The following is a 25,113-nucleotide window of genomic DNA, read 5'->3' as shown; positions in this document are numbered from 1 at the left end:
TAATAGGTCTATTTATAAGTTCGTGCGGTTTTACAACAGATGGCGTAACTTGATTATTATTCCATCGATCCACATTTCCAAACATTCATTGGAGAGCTACTGTCGTAAGGCACAAACGTCAGTATAAGTTTTTTATTTGAAGCGTAAACAACAATATTTTTACCACACTTGAAAATGTCGAATTTCGTGCCAAATAATGTGTTTTTGCGGGGAATTCTTCTTCATTATTTTAATATGAAGAAAAAAGCAGCCGAAAGTCATCGTATCTTGGTGGAAGTTTATGGTGAGCATGCTCTATCTGAGCGAACGTGCCAGAAGTGGTTTGCACGCTTTAAAAGTGGTGATTTTGGCTTGGAAGACGAAGAACGCGAGGGTGCGCCGCCAAAGTTCATGGATACCGAATTGGAGGAATTGCTCGATCAAGATCCGGCTCAAACGCAAGAAGAGGTTGCAAAAACTTTGGGAGTTGATCAATCAACCATTTCCAAACGTTTAAAAGCCATGGGAATGATCCGAAAGGTAGGCCATTGGGTGCCGTATGAATTGAAGCCAAGAGACGTTGAACGCCGTTTTATGGCATGCGAACAACTGCTTCAACGGCACAAAAGAAAGGGTTTTTTGCATCGAATTGTGACTGGCGATGAAAAGTGGGTCCATTACGACAATCCAAAACGTCGGGCAACGTATGGATACCCTGGCCATGCTTCAACATCGACGTCGGCGCAGAATATTCATGGCCTGAAGGTTATGCTGTGTATCTGGTGGGACCAGCTGGGTGTTGTGTATTATGAGCTACTGAAACCGAATGAAACGATTACGGGGGATGTCTACCGACGACAATTGATGCGTTTGAGCCGAGCACTGCGAGAAAAACGGCCGCAATACGCCGATAGACACGACAAAGTTATTTTGCAACATGACAATGCTCGGCCACATGTTGCACAAGTGGTCAAAACATACTTAGAAACGCTCAAATGGGATGTCCTACCCCACCCGCCGTATAGTCCAGACCTTGCGCCATCCGATTACTATCTCTTCCGATCGATGCAACATGGCCTGGCTGACCAGCACTTCCGTAATTACGATGAAGTCAAAAAATGGATCGATTCGTGGATTGCGGCAAAACCGACCGAATTTTTCACAAAGGGAATCCGTGAATTGCCAGAAAGATGGGAAAAAGTAGTAGTAAGCGATGGACAATATTTTGAATATTAAATTTGTAACCATTTTACGTCAATAAAGTTTCAAATTTCGAAAAAAAAACCGCACGAACTTATTCATAGTCCTATTAGTACCGATATTTTTCACAGCCTTCAGGTGTCTTGGAACACGCTGAAATCAGAAATTGTGTAATCGACAAGCAAAGTCTACATTATCAACTGTAGGTGACGGTTGCCACTCCTTTCCCCTACTGGGGATTTTTGTATCCAAACTGCTCTCAGAAACTGAGTTCAGAGAAAAATTATCGCGAGAAAGCTAACAGTTTTAGTATAAACGAACCTTCAAGAGATATATGTGTACATATGATTGTTGCTTACACCCTTTATTTGGTGTTTGGCGGAGCTTCACCTCCTCTTTGCGGGGTGCGTCTTGATGTTTTATATTGCTTCCGAGCGGCAGATGGATTTTAATAAGGCGCCTTTTCATAGCAGAAATACACTCGGAGGTTAAGAACTCCCTATTAGAAAATACTTTTTCTATCATTTAGTGTTTCCTGCCCGGAGATTCTCTTCCGCAAGGGATAGATACAGGATATTTAAAAGGAGAAAGTAGGTTCAGACTATCCCCCTACGAAATCGAATAATCATGTAGCTATCTTATATAATTTAATACTTAAGGGCATTTACAACAAAATTTTTGGGTAGGCCAAGTGACTCATTAATAAAATTTTTAAAATTTTTTCGTTTTTGTAGATTGGCAACAAGCGTTCGCGCTTCAACTGTGCAATGCCGCGCACAACCTGTCTTTAAGGGGGGAGCTGGTCTAGAATTTTGAAAAAATCGAAAAATTTTTTTTTGTCTTAAAAGGTGCTTTAGGGTCTTAGAAATAATATACCAAATGAGGGATGCCAGCAAAAATGTCTAAATGCCCAAATTTTTCATTCGACGGCAGTGCCTCGCAGGTATGCCCCGAACGCTACTTACAACTTTAAACGCGTTTTTCTCGAAATCACTTTTTTTAAACTGGCCGAAGACATAACTCGAACAAATCTTTACCGATTCTTACGAAATTTTGACAATACATTCGAAATACCTTTCTCCGGAGACGTGCGTAGGATTTTTTATTTATATTACATAGTTTTTTTTTTAATCAACAATTTTATGTCGTTCTTTATAGTGAAAATTGTAACTTTTTGTTCAAACGTGCACCATTTCGCGAAAAAACAAAATATCGAAAAAATCCTACGTACGTCTCTTTCTGTTGTTATATAGAAACTAAAAAAATTTTATTTTTTGATCCAGGACAAAAATTAAGGAGTTTACGTCTTCGGCAATGGACCCACTAGAAAAAAAGGCGCCTTAGGAGAACTGCTGGACAGCGGCCATTTTGAAATTAATTCAGACGAAAAATTTTGTATTTGTACCATGAAAGCTATATTATTAAACCTATTTCACAGATTTTCGATTGATTCCTTTGTTGAGTCAAAATAAATTCATAAAATATGCCCATTTTTTGCGCTCTAGACCAGCTTCCCCCCTTAAAAGAAATTCATTTTATTAATAAATCTTAAGTTAGATAGTTCTAATTCGCTGCTTACGTCACATTCAATTATTTTGTTGTATTTGGTATCTCTTCATCCGTCTATTCTACTCAGGTACACGCTCCAGCTACAGGGAGTGGACCTTAGCACATCTCAAAACGTCCTTTGCAGCAGATTGCAAAGTGTTTTAGGAAACTTTGCTATTCGCGATCACGATTACAACGGCATAGAAAACAACTTTACAACTTTTGGAATATATTTTTCGCAGCAGCGAGGTAACTGTGAGGTTCTGCAAAAAGGAATAAAGAACAACTCCCGCTTAGGTGTACCGCTACTGACATACTTCACTAACCAAAATCAGAGGCGGCACTCAATCAGAGAATAGTGAACATCTAGCCCCTTTATGCCAGTACCTCCATTTCTAGAAAGACTAAAAGGCTAACATTCTTTACACTAAGGGATTTCTCGACGGTCGCCGAAAGACCACGATTCGATAGGGCGCAGGTTTAAAATACCAAATGATAAAAAAATATTTTTTCTAATAGCGGTTCGCCACTCGGCGAATTTTTCTTTTTGCCATGAAAAAGCTCCTCATAAGAAATACAGTCTTTCATTCGGAGGCAGTTTTCCTAACAAAAATTTAAGAAGCATTTATACAAATGCTCGTTTTATTTATTTTTTGTTTTTGAACAAACATACAGCGACCACACGCTTGGGAGAATTTGCAGAATAAATTTAAACATTTAAAGCAAAAAGCAAAGCTTATCTAAACAAACATTAAGTAAACATTCGAGTGAACACACATACACATATATAGTATGTATACGTATGGCTTCGTGCATATGAAAGCCCATTTGAAATATTTACCCTATACATTTGTATTTAAGCAAATAAAAATGGGTCATTAGACAAAAAGCTAGTGGCACAAGGTCGCCTACATTTTGCAAGTACGCGTATGCCCGCAGGCTAACGATATTATTGCGCTTGCGCTGTTGAGGCTTAAGTTATTTTTATTTGCGTGGGATATTTTTTATTAGTTGTGGCTAATAGGCTTGCTGTAGGTATACGAAAATAAATAAGTAATAAAAAATTAAACAACAATCAAACAATAGAAAATTATGCAGATATTTTAATTTTCAGAGAACACAGTCCCTGTGTTTTTCGAAAATTTTGAAGCGAAGTAGTGGCCATACAATGGCGCCCTTTGATATCCAAGCAAATGATACCACTAACGAGCATGAGAAGAAGCATATCCACTTAATGTGACAGCAATAGTAGGAAATATCTTTTTAAGGACGATGGAACTATAGAATTCAACTGATACCTACTAAAATAAATGAAACCCATGAGGACCTCAACTCCCACTTCAGGCCGATCCTCAGTGGGTTGGGTTGTTTTAGCGTATACCTTTCTTTCAAATGAATGTTAGTCCTCCTTTCTGTAGAACTTGTCTCGTTATCATTCAAATAAAAGACAGATCATGTAATGCTTTAATTTGTTCGACGCTATGTAGCAACTAGCGACCTTTCTAGGAACTTGGTTAATGGTGAATAATTTTACAGCACACCTGCGCCCTTTCTCTGAAAAGTGACGACTTTGGCAACTACAATTACACCTGCACAGCTGGTGACCGCGGTTCGCTTAATGCATTCAACACTTATAAAACAACAATGAACTATTGAAGGGGAAACAAACAATTTTTGTTTTTAACTAAATTGTTAATTAAATTTTTTTTTTTTTACTCTATGTATTTAAAAAGTCTATCGCACTATATGCCACTGCCTCTCCGTTTATTTCTTCCAGAGTTTGAGGTTCATTATAGCCGAGTGCTCATTTTTTTGGGATTAATATATACATCCATCGCTCGAAAGCAAACCTGAGGATTCTCTTTTCGATAATAGCTCTCTCTATTTTTAATTTAAAAATTTCCAATAATTTTTGAATGAAAAAATAAATCACAGCGCCATTCAAGAAATAATTTCAATTAAAATGTGCTCGATCATAATTTGCGCGATGTCCACATCCCAATACTTAATTAATCTGTACTATTATTACAGAGAAAAGAAGACCAACACAGCAGAAGAAGTTTTATGCGGAAGTATAATATATAGTAGTCAGATTGCTTCAAAGTCGCTGAGAGTCGATTAACGGTTTGATACTGACCGCCCCGCCCCTTTGCATTTTGTACATCCGCGATGGAGAGAATAATGAGATGGCGCCTATCGTGGTCCCGTTACTTTGCTCTCAGCGAATTTGAGAACGAGTTACGTGATTTTAACACCAGTATGGCCAGATTACCATTTTCGTAACTTGATTTAGCATTTTGTTCTTTGTTATTTAGGTTCGGAGTTTTAGTTCTTTCTTCATGACATTTTTCTAGCCTGTTTTAATTAAAATGTAACGTTTATAATTTTTTAAAATATACGTTTTTTAATAAGTTAAATAATTCACTCAGTTATATTTAGCTTTACTTCTTTTTAACATCTGGTGGCATTGCCCGCGATTGCAGGTGTTGTTGGTGTTCTTCTGCTTTCGGCAGTCAAATCTCTCTCTCTACTGCAGTGTTGCCTAGCTTTGGATATAAAAACGCACTAAAATGCCCATTTAAGGAAAATAAACACCAAATCTTTATTGAATTACTTAAAGAACTTTGTGTGCGTGACAAATTATTTTTAAAATGTGCGTTTTTTTTAAATAAATGTATTATGGTTATGTATAATTTAATTTATTAGTTTTTTTTTTTGTTAAGTGAAACTCTTTTGTTAAGGAAACGACTTTTTTGCTATCTTTGAGGTTATGTAACTAGATAAGGTAATATACTATTTTTATTATGGTTTTTTTAGCATTTTCTAGTATTTTTTTGCTTAATGCCCTATGTCCAACTAAGAATTGATGACCGGAAGAAACGATTACACCTCTATGGTTTTTAATTCGTTTTAAAATGTGTAAAAGGGTTTTCAATCTTAAGAAGAGTTGAGGGAAGAAGATTTAATATTCTTGCATAACCTTAAAAGGATCAAAAATTTAAATTCACAATTTCAAAATATCAAATTTTATAAGAACCAACAAATTTTCATTAGCACTAAAATCTTCTCGGAGTGGCCTTTTTTAACCTTCTTTTGTATAAAAATACATTTTTTTTAACCTAAAGTTTCGGTAGCTTTAAATAAAAAAGTCTTTAATTTCACTTACACGTGACCGACGTGTTCTCGAAAAGTGATAAGAGGAGTCAATAACAGTGGCAAGCTTGGAAAAAGTAATTTTGAAGCACTTTTTTATGTTGAGCGATAGACGATTATTGATGAACCAGTGGCTGAAATTATCTAAATTTATTTATATCAATTCTGAGTCGAGGGAGCTAGTAACCGTCCAATAAATCTTAACGTCTGCTGCATAAAGCAGGAATCTTGCTGACGAAAGGCAAGAGTAAATATCGTTGATAAACAGAACAAAGATAAGTGGGCTCAGAATACTACCTTGCGGAGCCCCAGAGTAAGGAAGAGACCTAACGTTGTCGACGACGACCAAACAATGGCGATTCTGCAAGTAAGATGAGATTCAACTTAAGAAGGCTGAGTGGAAGCCAATGCAGGATAATTTTTTGATTAGTATTATATGGGAATCCCGATCAAAGGCCTTAGAGAAGTCGGTATAAACGGTGTCAACCTGGTGCCCTGATTAGAAGGCAGCAATGCAACCATCCGAAAATACCTACAGCTAAATTAGACAATGAGCGGCCCGGAAAGAAGTCATGCTGCTCCGGGCGCACCATGTTCTTGTAAAAATTTGTCCAAACAGATGAATTTCTTATCATACTCTTTATACAAAGCAAAGAAATTTAAATTTTTACATTTTTTGAATTTACGGAGAATATTGTTTCTCTTATTTTGAAGTTCAATCAACGCAGCATTGTGCCAGGGTACTTTATAATTTTTTTTTTGTTACAGGAGGAATTACTTTTACAAACGTCAACCACTGTGGTTCCAAAAATCTCGAAACACTTAGAAACGTCAATATGTTGAAACAAGGAATCCCAGTTAATGTTCAGCTAAAGATTGTTCAGTTTCAAAAAATCGCATAGCTTAAAATTAAAGGAAAAATTAGAATTAAAATTTCTAGTTTTAACATAATCATAAAATTCAAGTGTAAGAACTAGTGGTACATGATGCATATCTGATTTAGTAATAGGTAGAGCACACTCAAGTATGGGAAAATGTACGCTTTTACTTAAAAATATCAAGTCTAAAGAACGACCAAGTTTGTTGGGAAAACGATTAACTTGCATTATATCAATACTTAAAAAACTACCAACTAAGCATTTTTCACCAGGACTACTAACATCGCAGGCAATAAGAGCAGATTTTGATAAAGTTTTTGACCAGTCGACACTGCAAAGATTAAAGTCGCCCAGCACACAAATATCATCGCCTACTTTATTCAAAGCCAAAGAAAGAATGTTGTCAACATGGGCTTTGTAGAGGTTGTGGCTACTGTTAGCCGGAATATACGAAGCACAAACAAAAATGGATTCAGAAATACCACGAATGTGTACACAAGTTTGGGGGAGCTGCGCATCTTTATTTTGAAAAATTAAGAAAAATTATCCCAGACCTATTTCCAAATGTTTTTAAAACATCCGGTTCTTTTGAAAATCGACGAATCCTCCCTCCAGCGAGATTGTGAATAATCTACCCAGATCGCTGAGCTAGTGCGCAAACGTGCAAAATCACGAGATACTTCTGTTCAGCTGTTCAGTGGTAGGTCGGGGGCAATTGAGAGAACTTCGGTAAGTATCCTTATCCGACATTGTCCGTTGGTTGTTCATGCGGTCAGACTTGGGAAGTCTTTTCTGCAGAAACTGTCTGTAGGATGAATTGGAATCGTCCTAGCTTCTTATTCTCAGCTGGCCTGCTCTCTTCGGGCAAAGATTTAGATATCTGGGCTCTCACTTTTTTTTTGCTACACCAGCGGAGATTACGAGCTTAAATACTACACACCTGGTGAATTTCATCAGTAGCTTGAAGCTGTTAATACGAACGTAATTAGCCGTAACTGCTGGTCGTCATCCTCTAACCCAAATCCCCTTCTTCCTTTTTCCATCTATTTGGTTTTATTCCCTTCTGTTTTTCTCCTGTAGGGTATCACAACGGTCGAATTTGTCCAAGCGGGCCCCTCGCATAGGCATTCATCCTATCCTATACCGTTACACAGTTCTGTTGAGCTCGATTTGAGATAGTAGTTGTCGACCGGTTCTCGTTATAGGTTCCAGAGGAAGTCGTTGGATTTAAACAGATCCAAGATGCGGAGGCATATACACAATTCAGCGTATTTGGACCAAGCGAATTTACTCAGGCGTTCTTTTCTTAAATATTTCCGAAGCGCTACTAGCTGGTAGTAGCTGAGGAATTTAAGGATCTCCCTTGAGCCGAGAATACAAAGAGGAAACGTACTTGACCTAGTAAAAAACTGGGCGGCTTTTTAATAACGATCACCACGCTGAGAAGGAGAAGTGATGCGAGTTTAAATTTATTTGTACACGCAATATTATTTCCTAATAAATACCGAAAATACTACTAGGGGCATCAATTCGAGGAGTCAATATGACCCTAATCAAACGTACAACTCAGTATTTTACAAATATTCGGCTCAATGTGCGTTGTAGTGGCACACACGCACTCACATACAACCTTGCCACTTCAACGGATGGCCAAAGTAATGAAAACAAATGCCGACGGAGCAACGTCTGCCTTCAGCTGCAGATAACAATCTGTGCAACTATAATTTTATGCCAAGAGCAGCAAATAAATTGGCGTGAATGTGTAAGCAGAAAACAAAAAAAGAAGAAGAAAATTGAATCAATGGCAACCAAACAATGGCCACTACTACACTAAGATTTCGGCAGTGATGGATATTTACAAAAATAATAAAAATAAATAGCAGAAACAAACAATTCCCTCATTCGTATGTTAGTTTGGCATAAGTCATTTACATTTCAGCGCTGCTAACTTCGATTTTTATTGCTGCTCGTTTGTCTGCTGATTCGAAAAAAACTCAAATGCAGTGAATTGATGTTTGGCGATGCTACGCACAGGCAGACATGTACCAACCACCGATCACTTGACCATTGAAATGGTGACGCCGTTTAAGTTGATGCTTCAAGCAGCAATAGCTAAGCGCACACATATGTACATACAAATATGCCTACATGGCGTATGAATAACATTTTTTTCGTTTTTGCGTCACTTCCCTTTGGGCAAAATTTCACGGCACGCACCGTATCTTTGTGTGCTTTTGTAAGTATGAGTGTTATGTAATATTTTTATTGTAATGTAGAAAAATATTTAAGTAAGCAATTTTGTGATAGGAGAGTTTCTTTCGAGTATCCTACGGGTATGCGTCGAACAGCCACTTATATCGGACGACCGGCTTCAGCGCTCAACTGGCATTTTTACCACATTTTATTTTATGTTCGTTTCTTTGTTTTGTTTTTTTTTCAATGACACTGAACAAATTGACAAATTTCTCGCTCGCTTTGGTGCGATTTCTAGTGGCTTCAAATGAAAACTTGATTTATGGAAAACATATTCGCATTCGGAAAAATGTATGGCATTGCACTTGTTTCGTCCAATAATTCCTTCCTTTGCCGCAAATGTGAAACCTTTTTTGAATTCTTTCTTTACATTTTTAATCTAACTGTTTAACGATTTTTCAAACACTTTTTTATTAATTTCTCTTAATTACTGGATATCCACATAATAATGCCAACTTCTGAAAAGGTATATGTATGTAGGTATACACTATAATTGAAGCATCTGAACAATAAAATAGCTTTCAGTGAAGACTCTTCAGTCTTCTAAGGAGTGAAATTTGCCATAACAATCTTGAGGTCTCGCAGCCATCGTGTTTGGATCGTAGTTCTTTTTCTATGGTAATTATTTAATTATAAATTTTCCTTTGGTCGAAAATGCTGATTGCATAAATGTAACAGCTTCGCTGTTAATATTTGCGTGTTCGGCCATATTTCCCTTCTACCAATGAAGGAAATTGAGGAGGCTTAGATTACTTTAGATCTTACTGATTTCAGTACAGCTTTTTTATTGAGGAGGCTCCAGATTACTTTAGATCTTACTGATTTCAGTACAGCTTTTTTATGTACGGAGTACAGTGCGATATTTAGACAATTTAGTTGGACAAAATTAGGTTTTTGGTCATTAAGTGGATTAATTATAAATAAAATACATAAAATTTGCTTTTTTTAATACATTAAAAAAAAATATTGTCATTCAGACAATTCAGATTAATTTTCGTAAGCTCAGGTTTTTCTGGATGTCGGTTTTAAAATACCCAGCTTACTTGGACCATGTACGTCCGTTGTGGTACCACTGTGTAACTCGGGAGCTTCAGTATTCATTCATTATGGTATCATTTAGACGCTTTTATGAAGCCTAGCATAGTTTTTATTCCAATAACGGATAGTTCCATAAGAGATTCGAAAGAGTATTTTCCTAACAACGTTGCTCTACTCCTAGCTAAGGCTGGACAAATACAGAGGAAGTGTTCTACTATTTCTTCCTCTTCCTCATCTCAACGGCTCCTGCAGTATTCATGAGCAAAAATACTCCTAGCCTAAAGGAGTGCGTACCTAACAGCCAATGACCGGTGACATAAGCATCGACCTTCGAGATTTTCTCTCCTGAAAAATTGAGTTCTCCTGATCTTTTCTCATCTATTTGCGGCCAAATTAGCATTTATTTTCTTCTCTTCATGACCTATTGGCCTCTTGAAGAATATTATTTTTATCCTTAATTTGCAATGCGTCAGTTTTCGAGAAGTGGAAAATTAGTATTCTTTCTGGCTAGCTCATCCGGCGTGCAATTACCCTCAATACCTCTATGACCTGGAACCCATATAAGACTGACCTTAAAGACAGTGCTAATATCATATGGGGCTGTCAGGCATTACCAAGGAAGATTTGATCTTATTATGATTTGATGGCCGCCTGGCTATCCGAGAAGACATTTATTGCACTTTTGTTACGGCGTGTGTGTTAAGGCACACATATACCTCCTTTATGGCTAAGACTTCTGTCTGGTAGACGCTACAGTAGTCCGGTAGTCAGACAGATAGTTATAATTATAATTCGTTTGAAAAGCTAGCTTGGATCCATCCATGGAAAAATTTATTTCCACTCTTCTCCATGGTCTTTGAGTGTGCTACTGTCTTCGAGCGCGAATAATTTCAAAGCGCGCAAACATGCTCCAGGTTATTCCATCGAACTGCATTTCAGACGAACAAAGTGGTTTGCCAAATTTACGTTTGAAGTTGAATGACGTTGAATACCTATACAGAATAAGCCTTTTCACAAAAAAAAAAAAATATTGTATGGAATGTCAAATACTGATTTATCAGAAGTTATTGATAATAAACATCGCTTCTTAAGGAACATTGTCAAGTGATTTGTTGATATTTGGTCAATAATTACAAGAATACAATTTGAATTTATCTAATTTAGCTAATTTATCAGCCATTCCATTTATGATTTTGTTTAGGGTTCATTTTCACGACAGTGGGTTTTTTTTCATATATGTACAAAAACAACACGAAGTCTAGACTAGGTTTAAACGGCAACTTCCATTAAAAGAGGCAAGCGACAAGAGGAGACTTAAGCGCAAACGACCAACTTTATTGGTCGAATCGTCGCATTTACTACCACTAATCTACCGGGTCACCTTCGTTGCTGTGCTTCCTATTGAACTGGAAATACTCATACTTGCGAGCCCTGGCCGAGCTCTTCCTCCTATTTGTGGTGTGGACCTTGATATTTTCTCACAAATTGAGGGATCTACAGTTTTAAGCCGACACCGAGCGGTATACGGTTTTTTATAAGGACCGTTTTCATGGCAGAAATACACTTGGAGGTTAACGCCCTATTAGAAAATACTTTTTCTATCATTCGATGTGTCATGCCTGGATACTTGAACCTGGGCACTTCCGAATGGTAGCACCCGCGCCTAATTGGTTTATAGATGCAATTTGAAATTTGAATAATTTTGCTTTATTTATAACAGAGGGATTAGCATTTGTTATTTTTATTTTTTTGTTGTTAAATTACTATTATGAAGCAGGTTTGCGTGGTTATTGACCGGCTTCGTTCATTTTTCATACCAAACTAGTTTGGACAAAGGGTGTACCGAGTTTCATTGAAATATATTCATTTGTGCTCGAATTATCATGCAGATATGGCTAAATCAACTCCTATCATCGTTCTCCTGCACATCGGTGTATACTCGTATATGCCTATATCAATATCGATTCCATTAAATAACATTAAAATATTCTAGAGCATAAGCACGCAGGTTTAAAAAAAGTGTTTTCTTAACTAGAAGCGCCATCTCTTCCACTGAATGTAAGTAAATAATATACTATACCACACATAAATGCATGAAAAATCGTACTGTAAGCAAAATCTACTAGATAAAATCATTGAAAAATTGTTGATTGATTATGTTACATAAAGAAAAAGCAAAAGACATTAAAGATAAGCAACAAAAATCAACAAAATAATGTAGGGTCAACATCAAAATATCGAATATAATAACTTTACACTTCACGCTGCCTCGCCTCTTATTCACTTTTCCTCCACTCACACACTTCTAAATTCGCTCTTATCAATTCTACGTATTATTTCGGGTATCTATTCGCATTATTCGCAATTTCTATACTACGCCTCTATACAACTTCGACATATCCAACTCTTGAGTGAACTTGACTTTTAACACTTTAGACTTCTGTTTGTTCACGTCTGTCCCCACTACCAAGTGCTATTCATAAAAATTAATCACTATAAAATGTTTTATCAGCTTATGCGTTTGTTTTGCGCTTTGCCTTTCGATTGCGTCATCACATGCGCGAATGGCAAATTACCCACAAAAGTATTCACACGTACTTGAGAGCCGCAGTGTAGGAACATACACACTTATACTCACATACATACGTAATCTTACTTAAACAGATATAAATTACCACTATAAGATTTTATTTATAAGGCAACTCCTATTAATTGATAAATTTGTGAAAAAAACCATTTATTCAAAAAAGTAATGAGTTCATATTGTAGATAATGGGAAATTTTTTAACACCTCTGCAGTCAAACATAAATATAAATTGATGAGTTCATGCTATGGCTAACTTAATCTTATGGAACCTATATGACCGTATTAAAATCAGAGTCACACTCCACACATAGGACATGCCATCCGTACCAAATAAATTTAATTTCGATTCACTTGCGAAAATAACTGAATTCCCGTACTTTGAAGCCTTCAAAACATGTCCGATGGAGCTAAATAAGAAAAAGTTGAGGCCGACGAAACATAGGAGTGACAGCGTCATTCTCTGGGTTTTTAAGTCAAATGCTGGTATCGGGAAGTTGGCATTTATTAAAACAACAATAAAAAAATTTAATTACTTACAGATTCTGAAGGATTATTCGTTGCAGAGTGCCCAGAATCCGGGCGTACAGTCGAATTTCCAATTTCATCAGACGCAATCCAAAACAAAAAAGGGGAATTTACCAAAAGTTTGAAAGAGATTACTCGTATTATACAATTTTTTCCTATTTGCCGGAAAAGTTTTTCTAGTAGTAGCTAATTTTTTTAAAAAAGAAATTGAAAGAATAATCACGTGAAAGGGAAACAAATCGAATACAATTTTGACCAAACATTACTTTTTATTCGTTTTCCAGAATTATAGTCGTCCCGTCTAATTTATTTTCTAATAAAAATAGGAAGATAAGTCACCAAAATTTTTACTAAATTTTCTTTCAATATTTTTTTACCAAAACTTGGAAAAGAAACCGTTAACTATTTTTTCCGGAACTGTCGGAATAGTTTTTCTAGCAGTAGTAAATTTTTTTAACAAATAAATGTTGAAAGTTCGAAAAAGATTTTACTTTTTTCAACATGTTTTACAAAAACTTGAAAACTTGAAGAAAAGGAAAAAAAACGGATCAAACTTTTTTTACAAAAACTGAGACAACAAATCATTATCTGCCTTGTTGTTGTAACAATAAAAAAACAGATGATTTAGATTTGAGGAACGCTTAGCTTTAAGCTAGAACTCTTTAGGCATGAGTTCACTGCACTATCAGTGTCTCAATATTGCGCATACGAAACTGACACGAAGTTGCAGCTAAAACTTGAGCTCAGTAGTCTGAGTTGAGTTCTCCCGCTTCAATTTCATATGCTTCAATATCTCATTAAACAGATTCTATGACATTATTAATTTCACAAAGTCATCAATTCAGATGATTTCAGGAGTAATGGCATTATGCCTGAATATATCTGATACTAAATAAGTCTGAACGTATGTATAACGCTGTCGTCGTATTCACTACTATTAGGATGCTTCCAAAAATTTTACCTCGGAACAGCGCTGAGTCATAACTGAATTAATTGTAAGAAATACATAAAAGCCTTCAGGATATTGAAAGATAGAAACAAAAGATTTTGCAGATCGCAATATGCATCCGTTCTTTGTACAACAGCTCTATACTCGTATTATCTTAGAAATTTATTGTATCACATTAATTAAATTAAAATAAATGAAATTCTAATGAACACTATACAAGTATATAAAATAATAAATTTAACTTTACCCGAATGTATATAAAGGGTGATTTTTTAGCTATTATCTTTTTATACAGTTTGTTTAAACAGCTGACGCACGTTTCGTGTGTTGTTTGACTGTCAAACATCTTCAGTTTAGTCTATAACTTAATCATGAATCGTCTTACAAACGAACAACGCTTGCAAATCATTGAATTTTATTACAAAAATGCGTGTTCTGTTAAGGAAGTTTATCGCGCGCTTCTTCCATTTTATGGTCAGTTTAATCGACCCACTGAAGCGGCTAATCGAGCTATTGTGACTAAATTTAGAACCAAATTTACATTATTGGACATCAAACCACCAACACGCTTACGTAGAATGCGAACTGAAGAAAATATAGCATCAATCAATATCAATTATCGATTCGTCGCCGTTCGCAGCAATTGGGCCTCTGTTACTCAAGAACGTGGAAAATTTTCCGAAAGGATTTAGGTGTGATTTAGGCCTTTCAAAATACAGCTGGTGCAAGAATTAAAGCCGAACGACCTACCGCAACGCAGAATTTTTGGTGAATGTTCTCTTGGAAAGTTGACCGAAGATCCACTTTTTTATCGAAAAATTGTGTTCAGCGATGAAGCTCATTTTTGGATCAATGGGTACGTAAATAAGCAGAATTGTCGATTTTCGAGTGAAGATCAGCCAGGAGAATTGCAAGAGCTACCAATGTGCCCAGAAAAGGTCAGAGTTTGATGCGGTTTATGGGCTGGAGGTATCATTGGACCGTACTTCTTCAAAGAAGCTGCGAATCGTAATGTAACTGTGAATGGTGAGCGCTACCGTGAAATGATATCCAACTTTTTTTGAACAAAATGCAAGAGCTTGACTTGGATGACATGTGGTTTCAGCAAGACGGTGCCACATGCCACACAGCACGCGTAACAATGGGCTTGTTGAGAGGCGAGTTCGGTCAACATTTTATTTCTCTTTCGGTACCCGTCAATTGGCCACGCAGATAGTGCGATATAACGCCTTTAGATTATTTTGGGTGGGGCTATGTTAAAGCTCATGTCTATTCAGACAAGCCTGCTTCAATTAACGCATTGGATGACAACATTAAAGCATTTATATGTGAGATACCGGCCGAAATATTGGAAAGAGTATGCCAAAATTTTGCTAAGCGGATGGACCATTTGAAGCGCAGCCGCGATCAACATTTGCATGAAATAATCTTCAAACATTAAATTATATGGGCTGTACTATCGATTCAAATAAAACTTGCATGTATTTTTCGGAATTTTACGTGTGTTTTTTTGAAAAACTTTCCTATAGCCCTTAAAAAATCACCCTTTACATTTAATCTATATATATATATATATATATGGGTGTTTGGCCGAGCTCCTCCTCGTATTTGTGGTGTGCGTCTTGATGTTGTTCCACAAATGGAGGGACCTACAGTTTCAAGCCGACTCCGAACGGCAATATTTTTATGAGGAGCTTTTCCATGGCAGAAATACACTCGGAGGTTTGCCATTGCCTGCCGAGGGGCGACCGCTATAGAAAAATGTTTTTCTTAATTTTGGTGTTTTCACCGAGATTCGAGCCGACGTTCTCTCTGTGAATTCCGAATGGTAGTCGCGCACCAACCCATTCGGCTAAGAAACGAATATCCTATTCTATAAATTTTTTTCAGGTTTCCCCGAAGAATGTCAACACAAATTCAAGATACGTAAAACTGACTTTGTATTTAGCTGTAATAAAAATCTGAGGGCTTATTAAGTACTAAAAATTCACACATCCTCTAACATTGATCCAAAGTACTCAGATCATAACAAGCGCCACTCTCTTGACACCACACCAAAAGTTTATAAGCAAAATCAAACGTAAGAGGGCACTAACAAAAGTACTTTGAGTTTATAGAATTTGTGAGGAATTTAAAAAAAAGTAATATGATTAGTACTTCATTGTGAAATTTCATTTTAACTTTCACTGCAAAGAGTCAAAGTAGCTGCAAACTCTTAAAGCAATGCTACTAAGTCGGTGTAAACTCCACTGACGTCACAGCAAGGTATTCGAATGGGCTTTTTTACGCATTTCGACGTTATCTGAAGCTTGCGCATATATTCAATGAATGTCAAATAAAAAGGTTTGTGCGGTTTTCTTTTTTTGCTTTATTTCAATGACGACATTAACATATTTAGATTTAGATAAATTTATTTCTTTCCTAATTTACCGTCTAATGGAATAAGCGCCCACTAGGAGTATTTGTCACCAATCCGGGTATTTTTAATTTCTTACAAAGCATAAGAAATGGAAGCAGAAAAATCGCCTTTCATAGCAAAAAAGGAACATTGAAACCCACTTTGTGGTAGGAATCAGCCGGGTTTTAGAGGTTTAGCTTCAATTCTTTAAATGAAATATTAACATAGTACGAGTATTTGTGTTGTATCAAATAATTTTAAAGCAATATGAGTGACGAACTATCTACTTGATAACATCACAGCTTTCTACTTAATCTAATATAGAAAAAAATGCACCATTGTTTGCGCTATCTAATTGGTTTTGAAGATTTCAGACCCGAATTTTTTTCTGGGGAGATTGATGACGTTTTCTCTGTAGCTCTGGTAAACTCGAAAATTCACTAAAATCAAAAATTTAACCACTAAATTGTTCATAATAACTGGGCTTGAATGTCATGATAAAAATTTACAAACATTGTTCCTGGGGAAGTATCTTTGAAAGTCTTATATTTATTGAAGTCTAATATTTATAAATTAATTGCAATTATGTGATATGATAAAAAAATTATAAACGATTTCAAGTTATGATATTAATCTTATTTTTGCTAATATCCTTGTAATCAGCTAAACGAACATTTGTTGGTCCTCTCGTGTGTATGCACTCGTTCATATGCAAATACATACATATGTACATACATAGATATATCACAAGATATTTCTCGTCTATTTCAATCTTTCCATATTTCTACATTTTATTACAACTTCAGCTGTCAACTTCGCACAAATGTCACATCGCAACTTAATTATGCCTTTACAGCATTTATTGTTATTGTTTTAGCAACACAGTTGCCGAGCAATTTCGCAGTTCAGTAACCTTTTCGCGCTCTACGCTGTGAGCGATTTAAAACTTAACAAGTTTCTAGCCACATGCCGAGTATAGTAGAGCAACGAGTAACGACCAAAGGGCAACTTGAGATCAGTGCGAAGAAAATACGCGAGGAGTAGAGAGTAGAACGGAACGGCGGGCAAAATCTCTACGAAATGCCGGTTCAGCTACATACATACATACATACATATGTCCGTATGCATGTCTAGTGTTGCTACGGCAGCAAAAGGCAATCATCTAGTTTGTTTTTTCTTCATTTTGTCTTCTTGCTGAGAATTGTGAAATTTGTCTTACTATTTCTGACGCTTTATGCAAATTGTGAATTTACCTCTGAACACAAGAAAGTGTGTTTCAGTCCAGTCCACCAACGCAGCGTTTTCATTTGCTGTGTAATTTCAAAATTATGTACATAAGTACATTTTGTTTGCATAACAAATTTTTTAACGCTGGCAACAGAAATTTTCACTGCATTCTAAACACTCAAAAATTCAGAAATTTTTTCTCTCAAATGAATTATGTACATACCTACATATGTGCGAATGTGTATTCGTGTGGCGGTTATTTTGGTTTCGTATTTTATATACAGTTAAACAAATTATCTCCAAGTAGCCACTCCCAGGAAAACAAATTTCGGCATCCGTTAATGTATATTTTTTTATTATTATTTGCTTGCTATGAAATTTTCGTTCCACGCTTTGTTCCAACTGATTGGTTACCAGCCCGGCCGGTTTATTGGTTGTTTGGTTTGGCTGATTGTTTTTCGGTTATGGTTTGATTCTTATTGGAAGTTATGCGACGTCAATGCCGTCAACATGCAATGCAGCCAACAGCAGGGGCTGGTAAAGATGCAAGCAGCGCACAGTGTTCCAGGAATTTTAAAATTTGTTGAGTTCGAAAATCAGAGTACTTAAATTTACTTCTTAAACAATAAAGCCCCGAAATAGATATGCACGCTAATAACCATGCCTAGAGTGCTCTGATTGATTCGATTTGTAGAAGAACATCAAGACGCACGTCACAAATAGGAGAAAAAGCTCGGCTAAACACCCAAAAACGGGTGTACGCGGCAATTATATTTATATATATAAAGGTTTTTTCAATTGGCGCGGGTCGATTTTGGCGCCCTGTGGCAGCCATTTTGTTTTGGTGACATCTGTCAAATCTTTTGTTTATTATTCAGTTGTTTATGCCAAATCATCATGGCAAGTTGCACGATTGAACAGCACGTTCAAATGATGAAACTTTATTATCAAAATGAGTGTTCATCAACGCAAACGTTGCGCGCATTGGGCGCATTTTTCGGTAGACGTGGTGGTCGACTCTTCAATGTTTGGTGGCCAAATTTGAGACGACCGGGTCAATAAACAATCAGCCAACACCCGTACGTTCAAGGAACGCAAGATCAGCCGAGAACATTGCCGCGGTCCCTGAAAGTCTACAGTAGAACCCGAGGCAGTCTATTCCTCGCCGAGCAAAAGAACTTGGCCTTTCGCAGACTTCAACTTGGCGAATTTTGCGTCGGGATTGGGCGTACACCCGTACAAGATCCAACTGACCCAGGAGCTCAAAGTTGATGACCATAGACAACGCCGTTTGTTCGCTGACTGGGCTTCGAATCGTTTGGAAGAGAACCCCAGTTTTGGCCGAAAAATCATCTTTAGTGACGAGGCGCATTTTTGGATGAATGGCTGTGTTAACAAACAAAATTTCCGTATATGGGACGACACCAATCCACACCAGGTTCACCAGGTTATAATGCATCCTCAAAAAGTTACCGTTTGGTGTGGATTTTGGGCCGGCGGCGCCATTGGTCCGTACTTTTTTGAAAACGACGTTGGTGAGGCGGTCACCGTCAATAGCGAGCGCTACACAACGATGATAATTTCTTATGGCCCATATTGAACCATATGGACCTAGACGACATGTGGTTCCAGCAGGACGGCGCTACGTGCCATTTATTTTATTCCATTTCAACATCTACCCGCCCCTATTGAAAAACCCTTTATATATTAGAAATTTGAAAACAAAAGGAACTTTTGTTGAAAAAATTGCTGTGCGATATTAACGCATACAAAAAATAGTCATAAAAAGAGGGACTTTTATACTAACTATTAAACAGTTTTGTCATATAATATTTTTAATACTCCTTTCAGTAACTCCTTTCATATAGAGTGGCGCAAAATTACCTAAAATCACTATATCGGAAGATTTATAATTCTTGCAAATGGCGTCGTACGTCCGTCATACTTGATACTTGTGCACTAGACAGCTCCAGTATAGAAACAGTGGAGCGGGTAGAGGCCAAAATAAAGATTTTCAACAATATTTTTTTTACTTAATAAAAAAGTTTCAAAAAAAAAAAAAGTTGGATGATTAGTTTTGGTCCACCTTGTATTTAGATCAGGCTTTTTGTACACATTTATGGTAAGCATTTATTGCAATACAACAAAAAAAATTTCCCATAAGTTCTTGTGCAATGTTGCTGAAAAAATTATATTTCAGCTTGAACTGGCCTCTCATCCGGTGTAATGCAGCTTCTCTTGCCAATTGGCAAAACGTCACACTGTACAAATGCCAGCCGATCGACCGTTCCATAGTTTATGGCTTTATTTTTCTATTCTTTTCCGCACTCATATCCGTAGTTTATTATTCTGCTCCATTTGTTTGCGGTACAATGCATGTTTTACCTACATAAATACATGCAATCATGCATACCTACCTACATACAAAACAAGTGCAAATACAAGGCATGCAAAATGTATGTAAAAAACAAACAAGCCCATGAAAACGATAGACCCATTTGAATGTTTGTATGTTTGTATGCATGTATGTATATACGTATGAAAATGTAACAAAAGGAACAAGTGGAAGAAGAGCTAGAAGAAAAAGAAGACAGCGTACACTAATTGCTATTTACCGTTTCAATTTTGCTTTTTCTTACTTTTACTCTTCACTATTTGTATAAATATATTCGTATGAGACGGCTTGAATGCCACACAGACCGACCGACAGAAGAGCGTTGAGTGGTCAGCGCGGAATATCGATAAAATGGTACGATAATATGGCAGGCGCTCTTGAGGGTGGGACGAAGTGAAAGATGCCACTGGCTAAGGCTGACGTTCGCAAAGTAGAGCAAACACATTTTATCAATCTGTTTTATCAGTTGCGATAATTGCTTTATCTACGTTTTTTTCCTCTTATTTACTGGTTCATTACTCATCCGTTTGGCTAAAATTAATCATCAGTTCTGCGTCGCGTATAGCAGCGCGTATAGCAGCGCGTAATTGAACAAATTCAAAACAATTCACTTTTAAAGTGATTGCCAACTGTTAAAATTTGCTGAAAAAATGCCAAGCGCTATTCTACATACATACACACACTCAACTTGTGGATATACAGTGAAACCTCTCCTAACGGGCATTTCTATTAGACGGACATCTCCCTTGGGTAGACATTTTTTCCTATACCAAGTTTTAAGTATAAATTTCGGATCAAATTACTCCTTCTTAAGCGGACACTCGCGTGGCCGAACGCAGACAGTTATTTTTCATAAAATTCAAACAAAAACCTCAATATAGCGGACCCCTTGACATTTCTTTTCGGACGCAGTTACTTACATACATATATACATTGAGTCTCTGTATGAAATTTTAAAAGAAATAAAAGAATAAAACGGAAAATTGTATTGGGTTCATCGTAAAAAATAAAGATATTATTCGGTCAAAAGGGATGTGTAGGGACGATGACTTTACTGTTTTCGAATTGTTAGAAAAAATGCGAAAACCATCTTTAAAATAGTTTCCTCTTGACAAAAACAAAAAATAAGTCAATCGATAATTACAAACTTTTCTAAGTAATGAATCTAATTATCTAGTTTTATGTAGTTTATTGACTGAAATGTAATATTCATTTTGGTTATTATCATACTTTAGATGCACTTCACATTAATGAAAAAAATATATACACATTTTGCTTTGAGCGATATAATATTAATATCTTTTATTCAAATAAGAAATAGTATTCAATTATTCCAAAAGTTCTGAAATAAACTACCCTCTCCTTGAGCGGGCAAAAGTTTACTGACGGTGAGGCTCCGACCAAAGGAGGTTTCACTTCGTGCGTAGGGCTATGTACATATGCTAGTATTTGAACTTGTGTAGACATTCATGTAAAGGGGTTTTCAAAAGGGGTACAACAATTTTGTATTCAAGTGAAATATTAAGAAAATATCACGCTGAAATTTATTCCAGGAGTAGTTGGTTGATTGGTAGTGCCGTCACCTTTCTACTAAAGGAAACTTTGCCATTTTGATGTTATATCTGCTTCTAGTTTACGCTCAACCTCAACTTCCTTAAATAAATCAAAAATTGGTATGTCCCTAATGAAACCCCCGCCATACACCATGGCTATACCACAGACATGCCGTACTAATTTGCGATTTTTTTTATTTTTTCTCACGATTTTTGCTATTTTTAGACTGTTTTAAGTACTTTTAATTTATTTATTTCTTTAGCGTAATTGGTTCTTATGCTAAAGGGCGCTTGTTAGAGATGTTCATATACAAAACACATGTATAGTATATGTATAGGGTGGGCCATGTAAAATTTGCTTTTTGAATCGGCTATAAAAAAAAAACTAATCAATATTTTTTCAACTTTTTTTTTTCTTTTTGCAGATTCAACATTGTCATTTATGAATGAAAAATAATATCGTTCAAATGACTGACACGACTGGCTTTACAGTAGGCCATTCGATCAACCCAATTTTTAAGCACATTTTCGATTGTTTGGGCTCCAATTTCATGAATGGCAACTTTGATTTCGTGTTTCAAAGCATCAATCGTCTCTGGATGGTTCGCATAGCATTTGTCCTTAACGGCTCCCCACAAAAAATAGTCCAACGGGCTTAAATCACAGCTCCGAGGCGGCCAATTAATATCGGAATTTCGGTTGATTATTCGGTTTTCAAAAACGGTAGCCAAAAGTTCGAGTGTAACTTTCGCAGTGAGACAAGTTGTCGTCCATGTCATCCTCTTCAATTTTTGGAAACAAAAACTCGTTTAGCATGTCACGGTAACGCTCGCCATTTACTGTAACCGCGGAAGAAGAAGAAGACTCACCACTTTGGAAATAGGTTTTCAATATTTCCCAATTTTGTTCAAGCGTATAGCCTCCCATTTCGTAAATGTCAAACCTTTAAGTAAATTATGAACACATTTGACACGTCATTTGTGTTACCATTCTCAAAAAAATAGGTGGTTTAAAAAGCAAACGCTATATGGCCCACCCTGTATTAAGATCCGTATTTTGAATAAAAATAGGAAAACCCGAAAGAATCTAATGATTAAATCTATATTTTTACATCTTTTATTTTAAATCCGCATCTAGGCGCGTCTTTTGAAAGACCCTTTACTTTAAATTATCGGATTTGCTCAGTGGAAGTTCTTAGCTCAACATGAAGAATTTGGATTAACATTACGTCCAAAAATCAAAAGTCCAAAAAATAATACCCAAACAATTTAGTTTTAAAAAATTGTTTGATGTTTAGAGTGTTTTCTATTGCTATTGCTTATTAATTTATAAATTTTTTTATTTTTTCTTATAAAGTAATGGTACATTTTTTTTAATATTTGTGAATGAAAGTTAAAAGAGGAGACTAAATAATATTGTACTAAAAACTTACGGAAAAATGCATTTTTCTCATGGGAATTCAATAATTTTTAAATATAGAAAAACAAAATAATGAAAAATGGGTGACACATTGTTTTGGTCATGGAAAAAATTTGTGGGGCAGCATAAGAAAACAAAAATAGTTTTTTGAGACAAGCTTTTGCAGTGTTATCCGTTTTTCTTCTTCTAACTTTAACAATAAAAAGTGCATACTTCCAGCAAGGAACCAAGATTTTTATTTTTTATTAATTTGCTTTTTTTATTTGAGTGATAGTACGTAATCGCAATTTGCGACAATTTATCTAATGAGTCGGTGCGTGATTCAGCTCACAAAATGCGGCGATAAACGACTTCCATACTCATTTTGCTATATAGTAAACTTCACAGTATATGTAATTTGTATATATGTATGCATGTATGTGTCTATTTATAATGTGCACTTTATTCATTTACATTTTCAAGATCAAGTTCATTAGGCTAATTTATTTGTGTATGTGAATGTGTTGTGTGCGCTGACTTTGCCAAAGCTTTAACAACAATTTTAAGGTGATTTGTTTTTAATTGTACCAGCCACCTAAAGTCCGGCTACCCTCCATAAGCTACTTGTTATTAGATAACTCATTCGCATTATATTTGTTGCTACTTGTTGAATTGAAAAAAGTAAAACTAATGCCACAAGGTTTATCACATAATGCGAAGGAGATGTAGAATAATAGGCGAAAAATGTAGAAAATCAAATAAAGCAATCAATCCAGGCACACAAACATTATTAGCTAGACATTAGACAAGTGGCAAAAATCAATCGACACACAGATCCCACAAACATGGCTCATTCGTTATTCGTTCGTGGAGTCAGTCAGTTAGGCAATCAGTAATCAATGGCGCACGTGTTGTATCGTAAACAACACCGAAAGGCCCTGCAAACTAACACCAGTCAATGCAATCAGTCGAAGGCACACATATGCATATACCCGTATGTATGTATCAATAGGTAAGCACCTAAGGTTGGTACAGAAAATAAAGAAATTATAATAATGGAAAAATTGCTAGCAAGCCAAACAGCATTTCAGCTGGTCTTTAAGGTCTCTAAAGTGGTCATTTATAATTAAAAATGAAAATAATTGTTCATGAAAACATTAAATAACAAGATAAATATGGCATTTTATCTGCAGATACACAGGGTCTCCCAACGAATATTCGACCTTTTTTTATATGCAAGGAAACACGCAACACTGACAGCAAGAATTGTTTTAAAAATCAACGCGATTTTTGAGATACTTGAAACTACTTTCATTTACTTATACGCAAAATCAGTGGGCTTTAAGCTGCATATACGAAAGTTTTCTAAAAATTCAGATAAAAAATTTGGAATTTTAGTGAAAATTTTGTTGAATTTTTCTTTTAAATTTGCACAAAGTTTGCTACTTGGAATTATATGGTTTTTGTAGGAGAATGAACAATATTTTCATAAAAAAATTGTGAAATTAAATAAGAAATAAATAATTTATTAAAATTGTCCCAGTGCCATAATTATTAGCCGCACTATATGTGCTGAGTTTGAGTGACTTGAATTTAAAACAGAAACTCGAGCTCGAAAGACCCTGTCAGTAAAAACTTATTAATGTTACAAATCCATGCCAGAGAGGTTGGTGTCGAAACCACAACCTTCAGTCTAACAACTAATATCAACTGGACGTAAGTCTGACATCAACTACTTATAGATATTCATTTTAGAGCAAATATTACTATTCAAAAGGATTAACAAGCACCCTATTTTTTCTATTTGGAAGCTGCTTTCAACAACATAAAGCTTCTGCACAAAAGGTACAGAATGGAGAGTTTTGGACAACATCAGATCGGTAGGTGACTCTCAGCGATTTTGAAAGAATCAGCTGATGTGCTAACGTAATTAAGGCGAATTGAAGACAGAAGATGGCGTCTTCATAGAACCGTTACTTTCTTTTTCGCTAAGTGTGGAAGCCCAGATTTGAATATTATTGAACATGTCTGG

At 36.1% G+C, this 25,113-nt stretch overlaps 1 long non-coding RNA gene across 1 annotated transcript; it reads right to left on the bottom strand.

Annotated features, from left to right (window-relative positions):
• Nucleotides 1–16,463: 16,463 nt before the first annotated feature.
• On the bottom strand, nucleotides 16,464–18,209 carry LOC128865368 (uncharacterized). Its single transcript, XR_008454790.1, has 3 exons — nucleotides 17,963–18,209; nucleotides 17,762–17,905; nucleotides 16,464–17,702 (listed from the first exon to the last, which is right to left on the bottom strand). It is a non-coding gene; the product is annotated as an uncharacterized LOC128865368 (long non-coding RNA).
• Nucleotides 18,210–25,113: the final 6,904 nt, after the last annotated feature.

Source organism: Anastrepha ludens, chromosome 5, assembly GCF_028408465.1.
Source record: "Anastrepha ludens isolate Willacy chromosome 5, idAnaLude1.1, whole genome shotgun sequence".
Taxonomy (NCBI): Eukaryota; Metazoa; Arthropoda; class Insecta; order Diptera; family Tephritidae; genus Anastrepha; species Anastrepha ludens.
Note: the sequence above shows the minus strand (reverse complement) of the source record. Positions and strands in the feature narration are given on the sequence as shown.